The following is a 20,650-nucleotide window of genomic DNA, read 5'->3' as shown; positions in this document are numbered from 1 at the left end:
CTAAAATCACCTTCAGGTCTACAATTTTTCTCTTATCTTTTTTTCCCATGTATCAAAAAAAAAAAAAAAGTGGTTTCAGTTAAAAATCAAAGGCCACTTTCAAAAACCTGGAAGTCAAAACAAGATGAAATGTTTCACACCACACAAATACACACAATTTGCACTGCCAGCATAAGTACGTAAGGAACCAGACATGTGCTCTACCCTTTTTATACCTCTTAGCTGTGTAAACTACTCAAAACTGGAGGGCACACGTCACTTACACTGACATGCAAATCATTACTGCTTTGTCTGCCAGGAAATTTGTGTAAACCAATGCTGAGTTCAGGTTCATTATATTGACATTTTCACCAACAAGTAAATTGAAAGGTTACATTGTTGACATACCAGATGTTATGCAAACTGCTTTTCAAACCATGGTTTCCATACATCTCTATAAATAAATTAGACGCTTACAAATGGTGTGCGAATCAATACATGGTAAATCACCCATTTATATACACACAGCGAAAACTACTGTGTGCAAACCCCATATTTCACACAATGTCAAAACCTCCTTTTTCACCCAGTACTTTTCATTTTCCTGAAAATAGCTGTCATCTATGTAAATGTTTTCCCTGAAGACCAACTGTTCTTCATAGTAAGAACATTACATGGAAACTTGGGTGCTGGAATTAGCACATGGTGTTATCAATGGGAGTTAAGCACCCAAGTGAGAGTTAGGCTATGACACATCTTTAAGGATTTGAGTTTATGTATCTAAAAGAGTAGGTTTTCTTGTGCTAACTTTAGATACACTCAAGTTTTTAATATGGGTTGGCTCCAGTTTAGATTTAGCCTCAGGATATTTTGACCCCCTCCTGCATTCCCCCCCCCCCCCCCCCAATTTATCTTTAATAACAAAAATAAGCAAAACACTATTTGTCCAATGAGATACATATTCGGGACTTGTTCTCCTTTCATGGTGATGCAAATCAGGACTGACCTTGTAATTACAGTCTTTATGAAGTACACGTGGTCCAGCATGAAATCACAAGGGTTAATAACGTGATTTTAAAATGGCATTGCACTCCCTCAGTCTCAGGACTAAAACAAAGTTGGGCTAACTCTAGCTTAGCTTACAAAGGCCTTCAGGTACCTCAGGCTCCATTACTGCAGGAGAGAAAATCATGTTTGGTCCTTCTTCATCAAGGTCTCCCGCTGTGATCATTATTAGTGCCACTGATTTCTTGCCATGCCCAGTTTCCAATGTATGAATTTATTCTGGTGTAAATCAGGGCAAATCAGATTAATTTCCTAAGTCTCCAGTTGCAGAGAAAGGAGATTTCTTGGAATGACGGTGATGCCTTCTGCCAGTTGCCTCATCTCCTAATCAAAGAAATGTCATAACAAATCAGCTTTTCTGTAGTACCTTATACACATTCAACACACAGATGCAGAATGGTTTCAATACACTCCAAAAGGCTCCTCCAAGCTAGAAGAAGCCTTGATCAATTCAGACCCTTCTCAACCAGCTGTGACACAGGACTGTGTCTTTCCCACTTTATAATTCTTTGCTGAGTGCTCACACTGAAATTGTTTCATAACCACATGAATTTGGAGTTTTCATTTCACCCTTGGAAGAAATGTAGAGTCTGGCACGGTGACAAGTATAACAGTGTGTAAAAGCACAATTAACTTATGCTCCCACCCCATTTTTTTACATTTCTAAGGAAGCTCTGAGATTTCAGAGTGATTGTTTTCACTTCAGAGCCAGCAGCACACGATCCCTTCACTTCATCAGCGATGCCGTACAAAGCCGGCGTGCTCAGTCACTGGCGTGAGCCCCTGTCCTACTACCAGAGGAGAGAGGTCACAGCACACAGCATGCTCTGCGTCTTCCCCCAGCAACAGGCTTCCTAACCAAGAGAAGCAGTAATTAAAAAGGCCAAGTGGAGTTACGTATGTCACTAACAGAATTAGGCACCATAATCCCTAGTTTTTTCCTAGTACAACCAACTTTTCATTTCAAAATGTGCATTCATTTATACATAAACACATAACACCTTAGAGACTAAAGATCAAAGTTTTTCAATGTGATTAAGTTAGAATCTGCCAAAAGATGCTGAAGTTACCCGTTTGCCAAGCATTTTGAGATTTTGAATTCTCAACTCATCTTGGTAAAAGAAAGATGGCTAAAAAAAAAATGTTTTCAGACACTCCATGCTAAGATCCCAACACTGCAAACATTTAGGAACTTTAGTATCTACCTGCTTTCCAAAGACAGCTTGGGTGAGCAAAGTTAATCACAAATTTTCAGAATGTTGCCCCTTCTGCCTGACTACGATTTGCCATGTGGCTGAGACAGTGGTGTGTGAAAGTGGTGGTTATTGAGTCAAGAAACTTTTTTATTAGTTTGAGGATGCTGAATGAGCAAAGCTGAGGTTCTCTGTGCTGAACATGGATGCTGTATCAAACCATTGCTTTGAACTTGGTTCCCTGATGACTTCAGTTTACTGCCACTTGTTTCCCTGAGCTCTCCGAGTGACACCATGTAGAGTATCTCACTTGCATTTCATCTTCTCCCTGATGAGAACAGACTCACAAAACCCTGTGTTGATCTTCCAATATATCTAAGCAACTGTCTATTTTCCTTTTTGTCACCCTTTTATTGACCTTTCTTTGGCAGCTACATGTAGATATCTCACCAGCAACTGGTGCTAGCACAGATCAGAGGTGCTTTCAGATTTAACGACCACATGCCCTAATAATCTTGAGTCAAAAAAACCCCCCAGAGTTCATCTGTCTTAAATTCTCTTAAAGTTTGTTTTAGATATCCATCAGGCTTGCCACTTCTAAGGGAAAATAGTTTAAAACCAATATCAAGCAGACTGTCACTTCAGAACCACCATCACTTGGATCATAGATGGCACGAGTCACCAGCCAGGTATCATATTTCCAGCAGCATTCAACATCATTACATATGCTTTTCCTTTACCACGAACACCATAAAGACTTTCTGCCAGACACAATCATCTGCATCTAGCATGGCAATTTATAAGCTATCCTAAGCACATGGTCTGAAGAGCCTGGCTGTTAAAAAGAGGAACAGCCAGCTGCACCAATGGATAAAATTGCATCTAAAAGCAGAACAAAACAACACCACGCCGAGCCTTTGCTAGTTCTCTTTCACAAGTCTGTGCCCAGATTTGTGCAGGGTTTTAAAACTCTGTTTAAATAAATAGATAAATAAATAGAAGTATTCTGCCACTCCTAATAGTTGCAAGAGTCGCAAATTAAAAGCAACACATGCTCATATTCACAGGAAAGGCAAAGGAGACTGGGTAGGTTTTATATTGTGAGGCTTTGCTCTGTGGATTCTGATTATTTTTTTTTAAATCTTGATTGTTCATTTTTAATGGAGTTCTAATGAAACACCCTCAAGCTCTGCAGTGGTTTGCATCTATGGTTAGCAAGCCAAATACCAGTGTGTTTTGTTTTGCAAGTAGCATTAGAGATAAGAGAGGGTAAGATCATGCCCTGGTTTTACAAGGCTGTAAGAGGCACTTAGGGGCCATACGGTCCCCTGCTTGGCTGCCTAAAGCCTACTCTGGTCATTAAATAATGTGAAAGGCTTATAATAACAGCTGGTGACTAATATATTCCCTTTGTAGAAATGTTTTACATTTGTCACTATACCACTGCAGAGAGACAGCTCTGCTCTCCTAAAGGCTGAATCTTGCCCAGAATTTTTTTTATATACTCAAAACTGCACCATTACAAGTCACCATATGCCAAATACTATCATGTCATGACGAGAGTTTACATCCTATGGTAAGTATAAGTAAAAAGATCATAGTCACAGTATCTTTAGGATACCAAGGTCAGATAAAACATCTTAAGCAGGAAAAAGGGGTGGGAAAGGTGTTAAAGAAGCTCTTTCCTTAAACTACTTGGAACCATACTTTCCAAGAGAAGATTTCCTCAGTCTGGAAAAAGAAAATAACCCCACAGTTTTGTGTGAAGTGGCAAAAAAAGTAGCGCATTGAGTGCTGAGATGCACCACAGATGAACCACAACTACTTAAGTTCTCTCATGTGAAAGTCACAACTGAGGTCTGTCTGCTTTCCAGACACACAGGTCCATTTTTACTCTATTTCATGGTTTCAAAAGATAGCATATGAATTGCACAGGAGAATCACATGCACCAAACATCTCGCTGTTGATTCAGTGCCACTGCCTTCTTATTAAAGAAATAATTTTGCTTTCTTGGATGTCCTGGTACATCTGTGGGTGATCCTAGGCAAATGGCAAATTATTTCACTGAATCACTTCTCCAGATAAGTTTGTGACTTACACAGTGAAGTACAACCTGGCAGTAAGCGTGAACCTGGACTTGACCCTGAGATCCTGAAGAGTTACCAGCAGCCTCCTTATTCTAAAGAAATTTTAATTGATCATCTTCCACTCTTTGCGGTCATTTGTTTCTTTTTTACTGGCCTATTTCCAAGTAAAGGTCCAAGCATTAACCTTGCTTCCACCGCTTTAACTGCCTTTCTCCATTTGCAAGGACGATCAACAGATGAATATATGTTCTGCAAGTGGGAGGGACTTTTATTTCTTTCTTTGGGAATGAATGGGCAGACACCTTTTTTTTATTGTATGCAAACCTTGCTGCAGAGAGCACCTGAGACTGTATAAACCCACAGCTCAGCAATTTCGCCAATGCTGCCTGAGACAAAACGGTCCTATGCAGAAATATGAAGCACACTGTCCTATGTCATTTGTAGCGTACAGACTCCCTTTTCAATTACATCTGTGTTTTCCTCAGACTGTCTGCCTTTCTGGCAGTAGTATGGACAGTTTTACGTTATAAACCCTTAGAAAGTCAAAAATTCCAAGCAACAGAGATGAAGACACCTTTTTCTCTACTTGTACGGGTCACGTTAAGACCAAACAATATTACAGCCGTTGCCTTGAGTCAAGCCATGTGCTGTCTTTGGTCTTTTTGTCTCGCTCACACAGTGAGGGAGAAAAGGCAAGATTGATGCCCAGAGCTGGCCAAAGTATTATAGCAAAGATTTTGCCAAAATCTCATTTCTGATCAACCAAAATATTCCCCAGCTCTGAGCTAGTTTCTGCAAAATCTAGTGGTTTAATATAACCATCTCGAACAATAAAAACAGTTCAAAAACATTTAAATGTTTAGTTTTCAAATTTTCAAAAGGAAATATCTGCATTTTTCATTAATAATTTTAAACTTACTTCAAATTTTGTGGAGTTTTTAGTTAAAGCTTAAAGAAAACTAAATTAACAAAAACATTTAAATGAACAAAAATGAAGTGAAACTTCTCATTCAACCCAAGAAGGAAGGCTGACAGCTTTTCAGTTCACACACTTTTTAAAGAGAGATTGTTTTAAATACACTCAAAAGTTCTGTACAAATATTTTTGCTGCATGTTTTCAGAATTGTCAAAAAACAAAAATAGTCCATTATTCACATAGTTTTGCCAGTAAGCTCCATGACTGCGAAGGACACAGAGTCATGTGGTCTCCAACAGCTGTATTCCATCTAATTCTCCTAGTTCAGCTCTGGTTTCCTATTGGTTTGGCAACCCTGAAGGTCCAGAATATCTTGTGGATAACATTAGGCATGAGAACATAGGTAGAATTTAGGCCGCCTGAAAACAGCCCTGAATTCATGGACATTTTCCATCTCCTGCTGGTCTTCCAGGAATGGTGCCACTCTAACCCAACTCTTTCTCCCCTTCATCTAGGACTGTGTTCAAATGGCACACTTAGGCTCTGCAAATGGCATTTAAATGCATACATGTATCACAATGGTGTCAAGGAATAAGGCAGGACTGGCATCAGGTGAAGGGAAAGAGAAGCTCATCAAGGAAAAAGAAACCTTGGAGTGATGAGTCAACTAAATTCTCAGAAAGCAAGTGATGAGATGGGATGCTCTAGTGACAAAAGGAGATATGATTCATAGGAAAGTTGCATGAAATATAAACATGTGACCCAATGTTCTTTGCCATGTCCAGGAAAGGCTAAGTACTCACAGGGGTATCAGCAGGAGGAAACTCTACTAGATGCATGTGGTCACTTCTTCCCTAGACTACATCAGGCTGTCATATATCAAAGATTGAAAGAGGAACTAAACACGACTCTGCAAAATTTGTTCTTTCTCATAAACCTTTCATAATGTTGCATTTTTAAATTCAAGCTCAGCTGTGGAGCTGTCTTTTGTGACTTACATTCAATATCTATTATCATCATCGTTCGGTCCCAAATTGTGAGCTCCTTTGGAATAATGACTGTTGTAACAATGAATGCCAAATCACGCTCTGCCCAAGGAGCCTAACATCTAAATGTAGGACAAGAGAGAGACAGAGACAAACAAACAAGAAAAAAAAGAGATCTATGCGACAACTATGATAAGCAATAGTCTCAGCATATGTTCCCTGGAATTGCCAGCTCCTTTTGTAGGCATTGTGGCAGAGGAAAACTTTATTCTCTTGTTCCAAAAATAACCTATATTTTGAATGTTTTGCTATAAATTTAGTTTGATCAGTCACATGATCTCTGGAATGAGAATAAATATAGGCTATCTTAACATACAAATAACTCATTGGATATTTATCTTCTAGGTGTTTTTCCCAAACAGTTTTATAATCTACACACACATGTATTTAACTGTATGCTTTAAATGAACTGACATTTATGCTGTGCCTTAGCCCCATGATGAGAACACGTTTTCTGGATAGATGAGACATTTTTATAAAACAAGGGTTTACTACTTGTTGTGGACATGACCTTGTAACTGTTTCTGGCTTGTGAGGTTACAGGGATCAGGTCTGTGCTGTACCTACTGCATTAGGAAGCAAAGATCTTTCTTCTATGAAAATAGGTTGAATTAAAGAAATCAAGAAAGAACCATAAATGACACCGTCAAAAAATGATTTCTAAGAAGATCATCCAGCTCAAACTAAACTTGGTGGAAATACTCCAAATAACATCAGTAGTGGCAAGTCCTAAGTATAGCACGGATGGTTTGTAAGATGGATGTGCTGGCATATTTTATTTACACAGCAGAACTGTAATTTTTGAATTCTTTGAGATATTCATATGCAAGGTCCAGTTAAAGTGAAGGCTCTGTCTCTATCTGAATTACTACTGGAACTCGATGTGACTTGGTCTATGTTCCCATACACAGGAAGCACTGATAGGCTGGCCACAGAGGAAGGAGTAAGTTTAATCTATTCACCGCCTTTTCTTCCAAGTAAAGAGTGGAATTATAGGGGAGGAAATGAGGCGAGCCTCAGCTCAGCTTGCTGGCAAGAGCATCTTAGGCTGTGTGGGGTAGGAGACAGGAAGGGAAAAAGGCCTCCTGAGGTTAAACGGCCACCAGCAAATTACTGGCCTCCTTCAAACTGGATGAAGCAGGGAGGAGCGCGATTCCAAGGGATACCGAAATTCCTGCTCAAATTAGCCAAAGGATGATGCAGTTTAGGTGCTACCTACTGCACTGGGTGATACCTGTGGGCATAACCTAGTGCAGAGAAATGCAAAGACATCTGAAATTTTAAAACTTTGGTCTGCAGACAGATATAGATCTGAAAACCTCCATTTTTCACTACAGTATGTAGGGGGCTATCTTTAAAAAGGCCAAGACAGTGGCTCACACCCATAATGGAGCCTCTCTAGCACCATCCCCATTATGTTGGGGAAATTTTTGTTTAATTCTTCATGACCTGTAGTGCGGGACACTAAGCCATTTTCCTCTAGGTGACTTGTTCAAATCAGGCTCTGACTAACGGTGAATTAAACCATTTACCATCTAACAACAAGAGTTTGGTGGCTCAAATAAGCTGCCTGTTGCATTGAATCAGACCTCATTTAGGCAGACTTTAATAACCTATGTAGCTGCCTGTGCTAAGAGACCTACCAGCACAGCGACCTAAGTGCAGTGTGAGCAGTGCTATACCACCAGCATTGCCCAAAGCAGGCTACAAAAGGATTGTCTGACCGCTGCTTCCTTGGGGACCTTCAGGGAAATGAGATGTATCTCATGAGCTTCTCAATCAGCAGAAATTGGAACAAAAACAAATAAAACAGTTGGTGGTCTCAACTGTGTTTCTTGTGGGCAGTCACCCATGTTGCAAAAGCTCTCCTTGTGATGGGCACTAATTGCTCTCCCTTGCTAGAGGTCTTAGTCAAGAAGTCAGAAGTGAAATTACAGCAGAGAGGAAAGGTCAGGATGACAAAAGCATTTAGGTGCCTTGCCCCAAATAAGGAGCCTGAACTTCCACCAAAACCAATGGGAATGTTGGTCCCTATGTAGCAATCATGACCTGGGCCCACCTGACCCGCATTTAGTCAGTACAGCAGCAGTCAAAATTCTGCTGTGTCAGTTTTTTCTACAAAGAAAGAAGAAAGACACCTCCAGAAGTCAGATCGGAGCTCCCCTGAAGGTGCCCATCTCGTGCATCAACCAGAAAGAAAGGTCAGCATGACTGCCAATGCTAAAACCTCAGAAAACTGCCCAATCTGAGATGTCCTGAATCTTGGCCTGTGTATCTAAGCCACTCTGTGGACCATCCCTGATCATAGGATCGCTCTCACTTCATCCTAGTCACTAAAACACAAGCATCTAGTTTAAGCTGGTCTTCCTCATGCTCCTCTGGGGATGCACCTCTCTGTTGATCTAGATGGACCCTTCACTTAAATTTGAGGCTTTGAACTTCTTCAAACTGAGCTTGCTCTTTTCTCTCCTCTGCATGGTCTGTGCAGAATGAATGATCCTTGTAGCTGTTGCCAGGTCAGAGACAGAGATCTTGAATTTTGAATTTGAAATCTTGATTTTTGAATCAAGCGTTAGTGAGTTATCATGGGTATTAGTAGGTAGAAGGCTGAAAGGGGTACACGATCTGCCACAAAATTCATGAAGAAGTGTCTAAAGCAATGTGAAAAAGCAGTTCTGAAACTGCACATTTTGAAGGAAACGATGAAAAAGATAGGCAGTGATTCTCAAACACAAATGTTAGTTCTCTAATCAGAAAGCAGATCGCTGAGTGCTTCCCACACACAATATATTTGTGGTTATGAAAACCTTATAGGCACAGTTTCTAATACAAATTAAGTATTTTCATTGCATTGTTCAGTGCAAATATGTGTCTTTTCAGTAAAAATTATTGGTTTTAATTGCAGTTCTAATCTTATTTTCATTAATTAACATATAGCTTTGTTTATAGAATCGGGATTATTAAAAAAACAATTGTAGAAAATAAACTTTCTCTGTGTTTAGATTTATACTCTGAGGCCCACGTCTATCTAGGAATAGATCTTAGATATTAATCTCATTACAGAGATACCCTCAAAACCTTAATTTTAAGGAGTTCCCAGTAACCAGAAACTTGCTCCCTCATGGGGAGCTGGCAGAAGGTTCTCATGAAAGACGTTATGAAGTGGTACGTACCTGGTGGGAAGAAAGTGGTATTTGGTGTGTGATGGATCAGCCCTTTCAGCTAGTCATTGCTGCAGCTTTCCCCACCATAGGCATCATCCTAGGTCTCATTCTTCTGTTTGTTTTCTGCAGGAATAACCTAAGTGGCAAATCTTCAGGTATGCAAACTTACAAACGGGCTATGTCATGCAGAATGTCAGAGGACATATTCTGGAGGCTACAAAAAACCAGAAAACAGAATCAAATGAAACATAAACAGTCTGATTATACAAGACAAAACTGGTAATATGAAGTTGTATTGAAATCAAATTAATATTTCTAAGAAAGTATCCGGTTTTAGTGGTAATTATTTTCTTATGTGATATTTCAACACTCAGAAATGTCAAATGTTTAAAAAGTCACCATTTCAAAACAAATGGTGGTGTTTCAGTGGAAAATGTTGACATTTTTTCACTTGAACATCACTGATTCTTGGGGAATATTTCATTCTACAAAAGCTTTCAAAGTCTTATCCAACTCTACCTACTACTCTCAAAAGGAGAGTAGAAGGGGAAGGGGAACATTCTCAGCAGAGCACATGGGGTTTAGGATGACAGGAGCAACTTGATACTGAGTGGGAAGGTGAGTTTGTGTAGTAACCGCTCTGATCTGAAAGGCAATGTCCAACCCCGTCTCCTTCTTAACTTCAGCTTAGAGCGAGTGTCAGATCCCAATGTAAACTTTCCCATCTGTGTTATTCTATTAACTAAAAGGGAAAGGGATTAGCATGTGTACTTGTCACATCTTTTGACCTGTTGCATACTGAGACTGAAGGTAATGTTAAAGCAAACAGCATTCTTCTACCTCTGCCAGGATAAGCAGGGCACGGGGGTGGCGTTTTGTTAAAAGAAAAGAAAGCCAGACCACGTAAAACAAAGTATGTACCCTGTGCAAAAATAAATCTTGGAAGCTGAAGATTTCCAAAGGGTATACCTTAAAGAGGGAGAGAGAGAGAAAACATTTGAGAGGAAAGTTCCCCTCCCTGCCAAGCACCAGATGGAGGGCCTTCCCACGGAAATAGCTGCAGAAGACAGATCGTTCACAGAAACCACTGCCAAGTGAAGGAGGTCCCACTCATTGTGCTAGTAAAAGCTTCGTGGACAAGAACATAACACACTGATTAAAACACGTGCTCCAGAGAAAGGGGTTGGAGTGTAGCACAATGCTTTTTAATGCATCGGAGCATGGCTTGTACCCCCAAAAGGAGTGCACGTTTCAGAAGGTTGATGTGGCTTGGGGCTTCATTCCTTCTTTTCATATAGTTTCTTTCTTTTCTCCCTCACTGTAAGTTTATAGAGCACATGTGCACACACACAGACATGCATAATGGCAACAATAGTCTGCTTTTCCTCTCCCTTCCCCTGCATTTTATTTCCACAAGGCCTTTGCTGTGACTGGGACAAGATGAAGTGTTGGATGCTGACACTGATAGAGAATACATTTGGGTATAGAGGGTTTAATGAAGCCAAGCACCAAAAATCTCTTTTTCAAATGTTTCAGTTAACTTGGCACTAAATTATTCATAGAAAAAGAAATTGAGGGCTTTCCACTCCTTCTGCTTTTTCCTAGATGTTTCTGGTTCCTTTGTAAAAATCCATACGAGTGTATGCACTTTGTCAAAGAAGAAAACAAATTCAGCACCTCCAGGATGATCCAGTCAATTCCTCAATGGGAAAAAAAGGCAATTAACTGCATTGCTATCACAGAGAGCCAAGCGAATGGGACAGGATGACCTGGGTACAGCGTGTTCAGGAAACAGGCTCTTCCAAGAAGGCTGAGTAGGTATGCCCTCATGACCCCAACATCTGAATGAGAGCCATTATATTACAGTTATGGCCAAGGCTTGAGCATCCAATGTCAATGGCATAGACAGTTAATACAAAATATTAATGACAACTAAAACCCAGTTCCACTTTTAGACCATTTTCCCTCCTCACAGTGAAAGAAGGATATCAACAAATTAGATAGAGTCCAGCAGTGGACTATCAAGATAGCCGAACACATGAGGACAGGCTGAGGGAGGGGAATTTGTTCAGCCTGGAGAAGAGAAAGATTAAAGAAGGGGATCTAATTGGTGCCTTCTATTAACTGATAGATGGCTACAAAGAAGATAGAGTCCAACTTCTCTCAGATACACACAGTGAAAGGATGAGAGGCAATGATCTACAAATGCCAGTTCCAATCTTAACTAGTCCATGACTCTGAGAATACCAATTATATTTTTTCCAGTGATATAGACAATCACTTTCAGAAATCCCCATCTCCTACCTCAACCCTAATGTCCTCCTCTAAATGAAAACCTTTTCTTTTACTCCTACAAACCAGAATACAGAATAAAGCATTGTTGAAAAACACAGTCTGTACCACCTACCATTTGTGCCTTCATGGCAGGTCTTTTGATTCTCTGTGAGCATCATGATCACCACCACCTATGACAAACAGGCCACGGCTCTCCCATTGTGTAGGAAGAAGGCAGTGTTGTGCTAGGAGCTACAGAAACACTCGGCACCATTTATGGGTGACCAGGACCAGTTCTGCACTGTCCCATGCTCTGTCATCTCAGGAAGTGAATAAATCTCACTCCTTTGCTCGCTGTCACTAAGCCAGGGCCATGGATGTGTTCTGTGGACAAGAAGTAGCTTTATTAGCTTAGTTCATGTCTTCAGAAAACAGTGTAACAATATCGACAAAAGAAATTCCCTTAAAACACGATATATCTGTTGTCACTGACAGAGTCATAATGGTAGAGAGTCTGTAGAGAGGACAACTGACGATGACACACAACTTGCTCACAGTGACAGAGGTATCAAAATGAATTTACCAGGCTGCAGCAAAGACGAATATCATGATTTCCCTTTGACCTCGATCTTTTTGATGGGAAATTTTGCAAAGTATTAGGCAAACCTGGGTTGAAGTTGTAGGGAAACCCAAGGGAGAAAGAGCATGGAGTGCTGTGGGCAACATGGAGCTTCTCTGTTGTGTGGCACGAAATAAGATCACAGAGACTGCTGCTGGGATTCCTCAGCACTGACAATGGTGTTCCCAGAGCACATATTAACCCCTCTCAGAACAGAATATTGAACCAAACTTTATGGCAGGCTGTTATAATAAATGCAACCATTTCAATGCAGTGATTGGGAATGTTTACAGGGTGTAATTCTTGGCTAAACAAAGAAGGCATTTTTGGGAGGCCATGTGGCATGGGTCATTGCTTTGCTGAAAGGTGGAATGAGATAAGAGCCCTCACACTTCACCAGACTTACTCTTTTCCCTTTACATGACTGGAAGGGTCCAGGCTGACAGTACAAGGCAGCATTATTGCAGATTCCCCCATACAATGCCATTGCCGCCTCATTTTCTTCTCAGCTCCTGAATGATCTTTACTGACATCGTATTACAGCAGCATATAACTGCTCCATCCACAGGCCAAGGCTGCCGTGTGCTGTGCAAGCACCGAATGAAACCCTGACACCAGGTCCATGGTGCCTTACAGACTGTCATTTCAGCAGAGATGTATATATTGGTATTTGTATGCATTGATATCCTGATATCACCCATTTGCTTGCCTTTTAGAGAGACTCTAAAATTACATTTTCCAAGCCAAATATCTGAGTGCATTGTACATATGTTGACTGACAGAATATTTCCAAATATGGAATCTTGACAATATCAATGCAGAAGTTCCTGGATTTCTCTGTCTCTGAGCTTAGATATTAGGAAGTCTTATTACCCGAAGTCAGAAGTGTTTGATATCCACACAAACAGACTGTCCTTTTTAATCAAGTAATTAATATATGCTTTTGTATAGGAGTGTATAATAATGCATGTGTAAGTATGCATGTAAATAAATACAGAGACATACACACATATATATATGTAATTCATACTACCAGATAAAGAGAAGAGGAGAAATCACATCACGGCACTGTTTCACATCACAACTTTGCAGTCTTCTGAAACGGACAGAAAATATATGCTTTCTCCAGGATTATTCAGTCTGTGTACCAAGTCAGTGGCTTTAAAAAGACTACCAGTTTGCTCCACAGAACTTACTAGTACTGCTTGGCAGCTTTGCACTCTAGTTCTGTACTAGCCAAATAATCTGCCTAATGCACTTTAAGTCTTAATTAGATTTTTCTTACATTTTTATTAATTCTGTCTGAAGAGAATATTACTTCAAGGACCAAGTATTTATAGTCCACTTGGTGGTGTTCTGACACCGAAATGCCAATATTCCCATTACCAGGCACTGCCAAGGCTTAAGGATGCACACATATATCTGCATACACAAACAGGCACACCCCACCCCACCCCACCCCCAATATCCTTGAATGCTCTGTAATGCCAAAAGAGAGAGACCTCATGATTTGTCCTTATTTTAGCAGTAGCAAAGTGAAAGGAAAACATGGCATGGGACATTTTAATATCTTTAACATTCCTATTTACTTGGTTAATTAGTGATGTAGTTTTTCCAATTAGGATCTATTAATATTTTTCCAATTTTTGTTGTCTATTTAATTTAACTACAATATATGTCTTCAAATTCTATATTTGAATATGCCTGATTTCCACCTTTTCTCACTAACTATTCTTATTATCTGTTTTTAATATTTAGTTGATGGGGTCTGAAATCTGTATGGGATGGTGACATTTCTGATAAGAATATCTGCAATTTTTTCTGCTGTAAAACAGGTAAACAAAAGGACCACCAAAGCATCGCTCAAACTTTTTGCAAAGTTGTAGACCTTCCATTACATGGAGTAATTCGGATCAAGTCTCTCTCTAATACAATAAGTAATAGTGAATGGCACTTCAAGGATCTCATAGGTGAAAAACGTTGATTTTTTTACCTAAGTTTCGAAGGACAGGAAACCACAAATCATCCATGGCTTCAGTGGAGTTGGGGTTTTACACTGCATTTTCTGAAGAGCAATATATCCTCTGATTAGCTAAGTGATAGCAGTATAGGTCTTGTTTGCACTTGATTTTCCCTAATTTCATTCATTACCTGCCAGCCATTGGGATACCTCTAAACTCCGTGTAGACGATGTCCTCTCAGCTAATCACCATCCTCACTGCTATCAGTGCTATTCACACAGCCAATATGAATTGTGATTCATATTATGTAGCTTACCTCTACTTTAAATAAAGAGAAATTGCACCAGCATTAAATAATTTCAGATTTGTCTGTTTATGGTAAGCTGACGTTGGTGTGAACAAGCATATCAGGATCTGGTCCTAGCAAAACAAAAATAAGGTTCATTCAGCATCAATTTGAGTTTTGAACTGTGGTTCATCAGAGTCTGGGTACGAACTGATTGCTATCACTTTGCTTATTACTTCACACTAATAAAGTCCCACTACACTAACACAAAGTCTTCAGAGTAGTCTTTAAAAGGAAAAAAAAAATCAAGCTAAATCAACTCTCAAATTCCCATGTAAACTGGGTTTAAGAGTGGAAAATTTCTTTTACCTATTCTTTGGGTGGTACAAAAATCTAAAATTCCTATAGCCCTGCTTCCCTGGGCCAAGTCAAACAAGGATATTGTCCTTTTAATGTCTTAAAGGCTCTGTTTTCTTGTAATGCCAAATGCAATATTTTTTTGAAAACACTACACCAGAAGTTTCCCAGCTGAGAAAACAGGCTGGTGAAAAATGGTTTCAGAAAACGAAATAAACCATGCAAAAGCTGTTCAGGGTGTGTGTATGAAATGAACATCTGGATTTGGCTTGTTAAACTGCCTCCTTTTTTCTCTCTCCCCCCCCTTTTTCTTTTTCTCACAGCTGTTCGAAAGAGTCCTAAGGGCAAAGAGACAGGTCAATGGACTGGGTTACACCTTTTTTTCTTTTTCTTTTTTTCAAACCTCTTTGCACCTACACAAGGAATCCAGGCCACATGTGTGTTTAATAAGTAGGCACAAACACAAGAGAGAAAAAAAAATATCTCAATTCCTGTTGGTTCTTAGGAGAGACACTGAAGGAAAAATAAACTCCGGATTTCAAATTTTCTCTCTCTCAAAAAAAAAAGAAACCTTATGGTTCCAATAAAATATTTCTTTAAAAACCCAATGGATTATTTAAAAAAAAAAAATAATCAGGGTCTTTGCAGAGTATATCTTTTTCTCTGTTCCTTTAGAGGGGAATAACAATGGGTTAATCCCTTACTTGCTGGAGCAAGAGCAAATTATAAAATGCCAATGGCCTGGGTTCACTGAACTGAGTCTTCCTATACCAGAAGATAGATACATACATTTATATTGAATAGGTTCCTATTTAATTTCAGGCTGCAGTTTCCCCAGCTTGAGCAGTCCAGAAACGAAATAGAGAACAAAAGGAACTAAGAAATTATCTGGAGACAGTATTTTCTGAGAAACAGATGATTCGTCTTTTTCTACTGACACGACCTCCCCTGGCATTGCTAAAGCGATGGCCAACAGCAGAGCATCTTTCAGCTGTGACAGGCTTCAGCAACCTGTTCCCGGCAGAACTGTAGGAAGTTGTCTCACATGGCTCTTCCAGACAAGGTGTGAGGGCTGTGTTAGGTCTGACCCTAGTCTTGGATCATGGGTCAAGTGACCATACTACATATTTGAGCCAGCAATCAAGGCTGCTAAGATAGCCCTAGTCCATTAGCTGGATGAAAATACTCTGTTCCCTTTGAATTACAGCCATGTGGCCCTGTACCCTCATATACACAGATGGAGACAACCAAGAAGCAAGGCCACCAAACCTGAGCAGACACTGACAGTTACTATAAGCAAAAACACCCTCTTTATTTAAAGCTCTGTTTTATGCCCAACTCTTAGCAATTTCTGTGCTCTCTGTGCACATCTACACGTGATACACAGATTTTCAGCTTAGACAGAAGTATTGCACTTGTGGGTAGAGCTATACAAATACACACTTGCTGCTTAGAGGTTTTCCACACATGGGCAGAAGAGTTTGTGACCCTTGTAGTAGCAAACCTGAACCATGACTATTTACTCCACCTCCTTTTACTGTTGCTCCTCTGAGTTCTGCTTGGGGTGGGCAGCAATATTGTAGTCCAAGAAGTAAAAATGTAAGTAAGTCCCCAGAGCCTTGAGTTTATTTGGGGAGCCTTACTTTGGCTAGAAAATTGATGCTTAAAATCAAATGCTTGAGTAAAAGCCCTTTGCAAAACACAAGCCCTAGTACCAGGGAAGAAGCTGTAGTCCTTAACATTAATGCTATAACTCAGGCAATGCAGTGATATTTTCTGGAAAAAGCCTTTGCACAGTAGCCTCTGTCAAAAAGCCAGCATTTGTCAATAGGTGCTGCATGTACAGACCAGATTAAACACACAGTGACAGTGTTGAGATTTGGGAAGGTCTTTCCAGAGAGAAGGCAGCGCTGTTTGTTGATGTGGTGACCCTGGACTTGACCTACCTGATACTACCAAAAAAAAGTTAACAACAAACAAAGGGTATGTAAAAAAAAAAAAAAATATCCCACTCCAATGCTAGCACTTGCTTGCCTGTTCATCCTAGGTCTGTATGGGATCCATCACAAGAAGACAAATCTAAATCTGAAATAGAAACTTGCCTTAAGTCGGTCTACCGATGGTTTTAAGGAACACCATTTGGTCAGCGAGGAAATAATTTGCCTGTATTTTCCAAGCTCATATCTGCTTCAGTAGGACTGAAAGACAGAATTACCTCAAAATCCAGCTGAAAGCAAAGTGAATTCTTCTTCTCTTCTCCCTCTCTTTTTATAAAAGACCATGAGAAGAGCACGGCAGTGAATATTATTTATGGAGCACCTAATAAAAATGCTATGGGGAAATAATTACTGGAAACATCTGACTGTGTGACTGTAAATGCCTAGGCCCCAGTGCGCTGATTTAATGGACCACTGCTTTAGTCTGTTATGTCTTGTGCTACTGACTTCAAGCCCTCCTGCCCTCCTATTAAACTGCTCGCATCGCTGTTAGATCAGGACTTTATTCTACAAGGTTTGTGGCAACTTTCCAGAGAGGGATAATGTCGGCAGGGGTGACTCCGTGTTCACAGGGAGGCCTGGAGCCAGCCTGGGGAGAGAAAAAGGGCTTTGTGAAGAAATCACAGTGAAAACCTGAAGGTTTTGTGGTTCCAGGGCTGAATAATGTTTCATAATCCAGATGCCAGGTGCTTTAAGTATTTCTGAATGACATTGGTTGGATGTGAACTCTTCCCTCTTTTTTTCTACCCATTTATCATTCACAAACCACCAAACTGTTTTTTGTTTTGGGGTGTTTTGTTGTTTTTTTTTAAAATACCCCTTTATGACCTCCTGAACCCAGTGGTACAAACCCATGCAGCCTCCCTGCACAAAGGACACTTCTCACCAAGAATTACTCGTGCCCTCTGCCTTTTCACAGACAGATGCAAAAATGTTAAAATTCACGAAACACCTTGTAAGTGATATGAAAAACACAAGGATTTGAAGTTTCTGCTTTCATTTGCAAAAACAGTCCTGAAGAAAGACCGGAGGGCTATCATTTAACTACTGCTGCTGACTTGCTAAATGAAGAGGAGAAAATAAAAGGCAGCTCACTGCTACACTGACAGCAAGAACAAAATCGTATCCACTCTTTCTGAACCCAGCAGTTAGCATGCTTTTTCTTTTTTTTTTTTTTTTTTTTATTGCTGGTTTTAATGTAATATTTAAGTTGGAACTAAAACAGACCATGGAACATTAAATCACTTCCAAATGCAAATTTACCTATATATCTGAACTAAATTTTCTCCTACATTTACAAAGCAAAATTCTACCATTTGAACTGTGAGCTCCTATTGCATTTAATGGGACGCAGCAAACTCCAGACATTACTTGGAATATACATGCACTTATCTTGTTGTTACAGGTCTCCCTCGCAGAACTAAAAGAGAGCTTTAGTACCAGACGGTATCTCTCTGGGGTCATACCCAATGAATAGTGTTTTTTGAAAGGATTATTTCAAAGGAACTCTGAAAAAGAATCTAATGACTTGCAAGCTACAGGATTGCAGCATGGGAGGAAGTAGATAATGGAATATGACAGCAATGCATTTTTCATAAACCCAGCGATTTCTATCATAACGAGAAACCCATCTATAATTCGGAGAACTCCCCCCCAGAAGGAAACCTATGCTGTTGCAGAAAGTGCACTGAAGTACGAAATGAAACAATAATGATGATGATGTTACTGATGAGTCCCATAGCTCTGTCTTCCCTTCTGTCTCACTGAGATTTCAGGCGCGATTCAAGAGGAGCAGTTCCAATCCCTCTCTGCCTCGGCATCACTAACCAGGGAAGCTCATAGGCATACATCAGAGACCTCATGATAGATGCAAAACCCTAAAGAAGAGGCTGTTCTTTATCTGCTGAAAGTTAAGGCCTACATCTGCTCTCAATTAGCAGGCAATTAGGGGAGTTGAAAACAAACCTGTTTACATTGGCTATGAAGTCTAAAATAATTTGTGAGATGTCAGGACAGGATATTAAGATGTTAATGATCTTGTTTCTTTACTTTTTTGCATACGGTGTAGTGTTGCATCTTCCCTTCACAGCTTCATATACAATAACAAATTGATTGACTTCTGGGAGGGTAAGAAACCACTGGAGGCTGGTTTGGATGGGAGGAGAAGTTGTGTCTTACAAATAGTATGTACGGAATACCTGATGATGAGGACTTCTTTGCAAAAAAAGAAGGTCGTTGTTCATTTTTAACTGTGAAATAATGTCATGTCATGGATTACAGCATCCAGAGGTTTCAACCACAATTCCCATAGTAAAGGCCCAGTCTGCAACCTCCTGCAAAAGTCAGAAATGGCGACTGAACAATCCAAAAAAGACTGTTTGCAAACCTTTGCTGGACTTGCACTGGTGGAATGGTTCTCCCTCCACAAGAGCCAACACGGGCAAGTGACGATAGTGGCAGGAGGCCATTTGCTCCCTGAGAAAGCACCCTGCATGAGACGTCTAAGGAAGACTGTGATTTCTGAAGTTCAAATTAACATCTGGGATAGGATCCTGCTTATTTCTATGGTGCTTCCTTCCAAATATCTATTTACAGCACTAACTCTTTCAGAAGAAAATTTTCAACACTGACCTCTCAATTCAGCAGTGTCCACCAGGGTGAGGTTGCTTAAGGTTCAGCTATCACTTCTTGTTTTCACTTGGATCATTTCTGATCAGTCACATAAAGAAGGCTTTGCAGAAACAAACATCCTCCTTGAACAGAAAATGAAAAGCAGCATTAGTATCCTTTGCTTCTGAAATCACAGAACTAGTTTCCACTCGCACAATACGGTACAAGAATAGTGGAATAGATGAGGAAAGCTGCAGAAAGCACCTGCCTGGAATGTGCTTTTTGTACCTTATTTAATACAACAGGTACCTTTCCTACTGATTGCCCAGGTTAATTCTATCAAACTTATAGTGGGGCTTATTGCCATATTAACCTTATACGATACAGTCATCACACCTTACCTTTGACCCTCATAACTAACCAAAAAATAATTCTAGTAAACAATCTGCTCCAAGTTGACAAAATCATGTTTTTACTGTTCCAACTAATCAACCACGTAACTGTAATTATTTATGTCATGCAAACAGAGGCCTACACTCACCCTGCCCTCAACATTTCAAAAAGCCAGCAAACAAGAAGTCCACCACAGGTGCCACTGTGCCCTCTTGTGTTCTCCTTTGGGCCATCTCCTCTCTTGTCCTTTTTTTTTTTCACCACATGCTATGGATCCAGCTCTAATAAGAGCCAGGTGTTCAAGCCCCCAGGCTACAAAATAGCCTTAATTATAATATTAATAGCATTCTGCTAAATCAGAAAAAAACCAAATAGGTCAGTATTTGTGGTTACATTTTTCAATGTCCTGGTGTTTGTTTTCTTTCCAATTTTATGTTTCTTACTGGCATTTATAATGCCTAAGAGACATTCCAGAGGCCAAAATACAGGCGATCTGATCTTTGCATGATACTCCTAACTTTCCACAAAAAGAAATACCAGGAGGAGATCAGATCTACATTATACCAGCCCCTGAGGTATACCCTTGAGTCTTGACCTCCTTTGATGAAAAGCAGAAGAGCTCAGCATTATTAGTATTTATTGTTATTATCTTAATTGCTACTATTATTAAGCAGCCCATGAAAAATATTAATATAAATAACA

The 20,650-nt window shown here is 39.9% G+C and overlaps 1 long non-coding RNA gene across 2 annotated transcripts; it reads right to left on the bottom strand.

The window, feature by feature from the left end:
- Window positions 1-948: 948 nt before the first annotated feature.
- Window positions 949-19,701, bottom strand: LOC148056544 (uncharacterized). Of its 2 annotated transcripts, none has more exons than XR_015703103.1 (3): window positions 19,577-19,701; window positions 9,461-9,665; window positions 949-1,368 (listed from the first exon to the last, which is right to left on the bottom strand). It is a non-coding gene; the product is annotated as an uncharacterized LOC148056544 (long non-coding RNA). The 2 variants fall into 2 exon arrangements; XR_015703102.1 differs by lacking the exon at window positions 19,577-19,701 and adding an exon at window positions 11,859-11,937.
- Between the last annotated feature and the right edge of the window lie 949 nt (window positions 19,702-20,650).

This window comes from Nipponia nippon, unplaced genomic scaffold (genome assembly GCF_047370975.1).
Source record: "Nipponia nippon isolate SJK-2023a ecotype South Korea unplaced genomic scaffold, ASM4737097v1 scaffold_13, whole genome shotgun sequence".
Classification (NCBI taxonomy): domain Eukaryota; kingdom Metazoa; phylum Chordata; class Aves; order Pelecaniformes; family Threskiornithidae; genus Nipponia; species Nipponia nippon.
The sequence above is the reverse complement of the archived record's forward strand: the minus strand, read 5'-3'. Positions and strand labels throughout refer to the sequence as shown.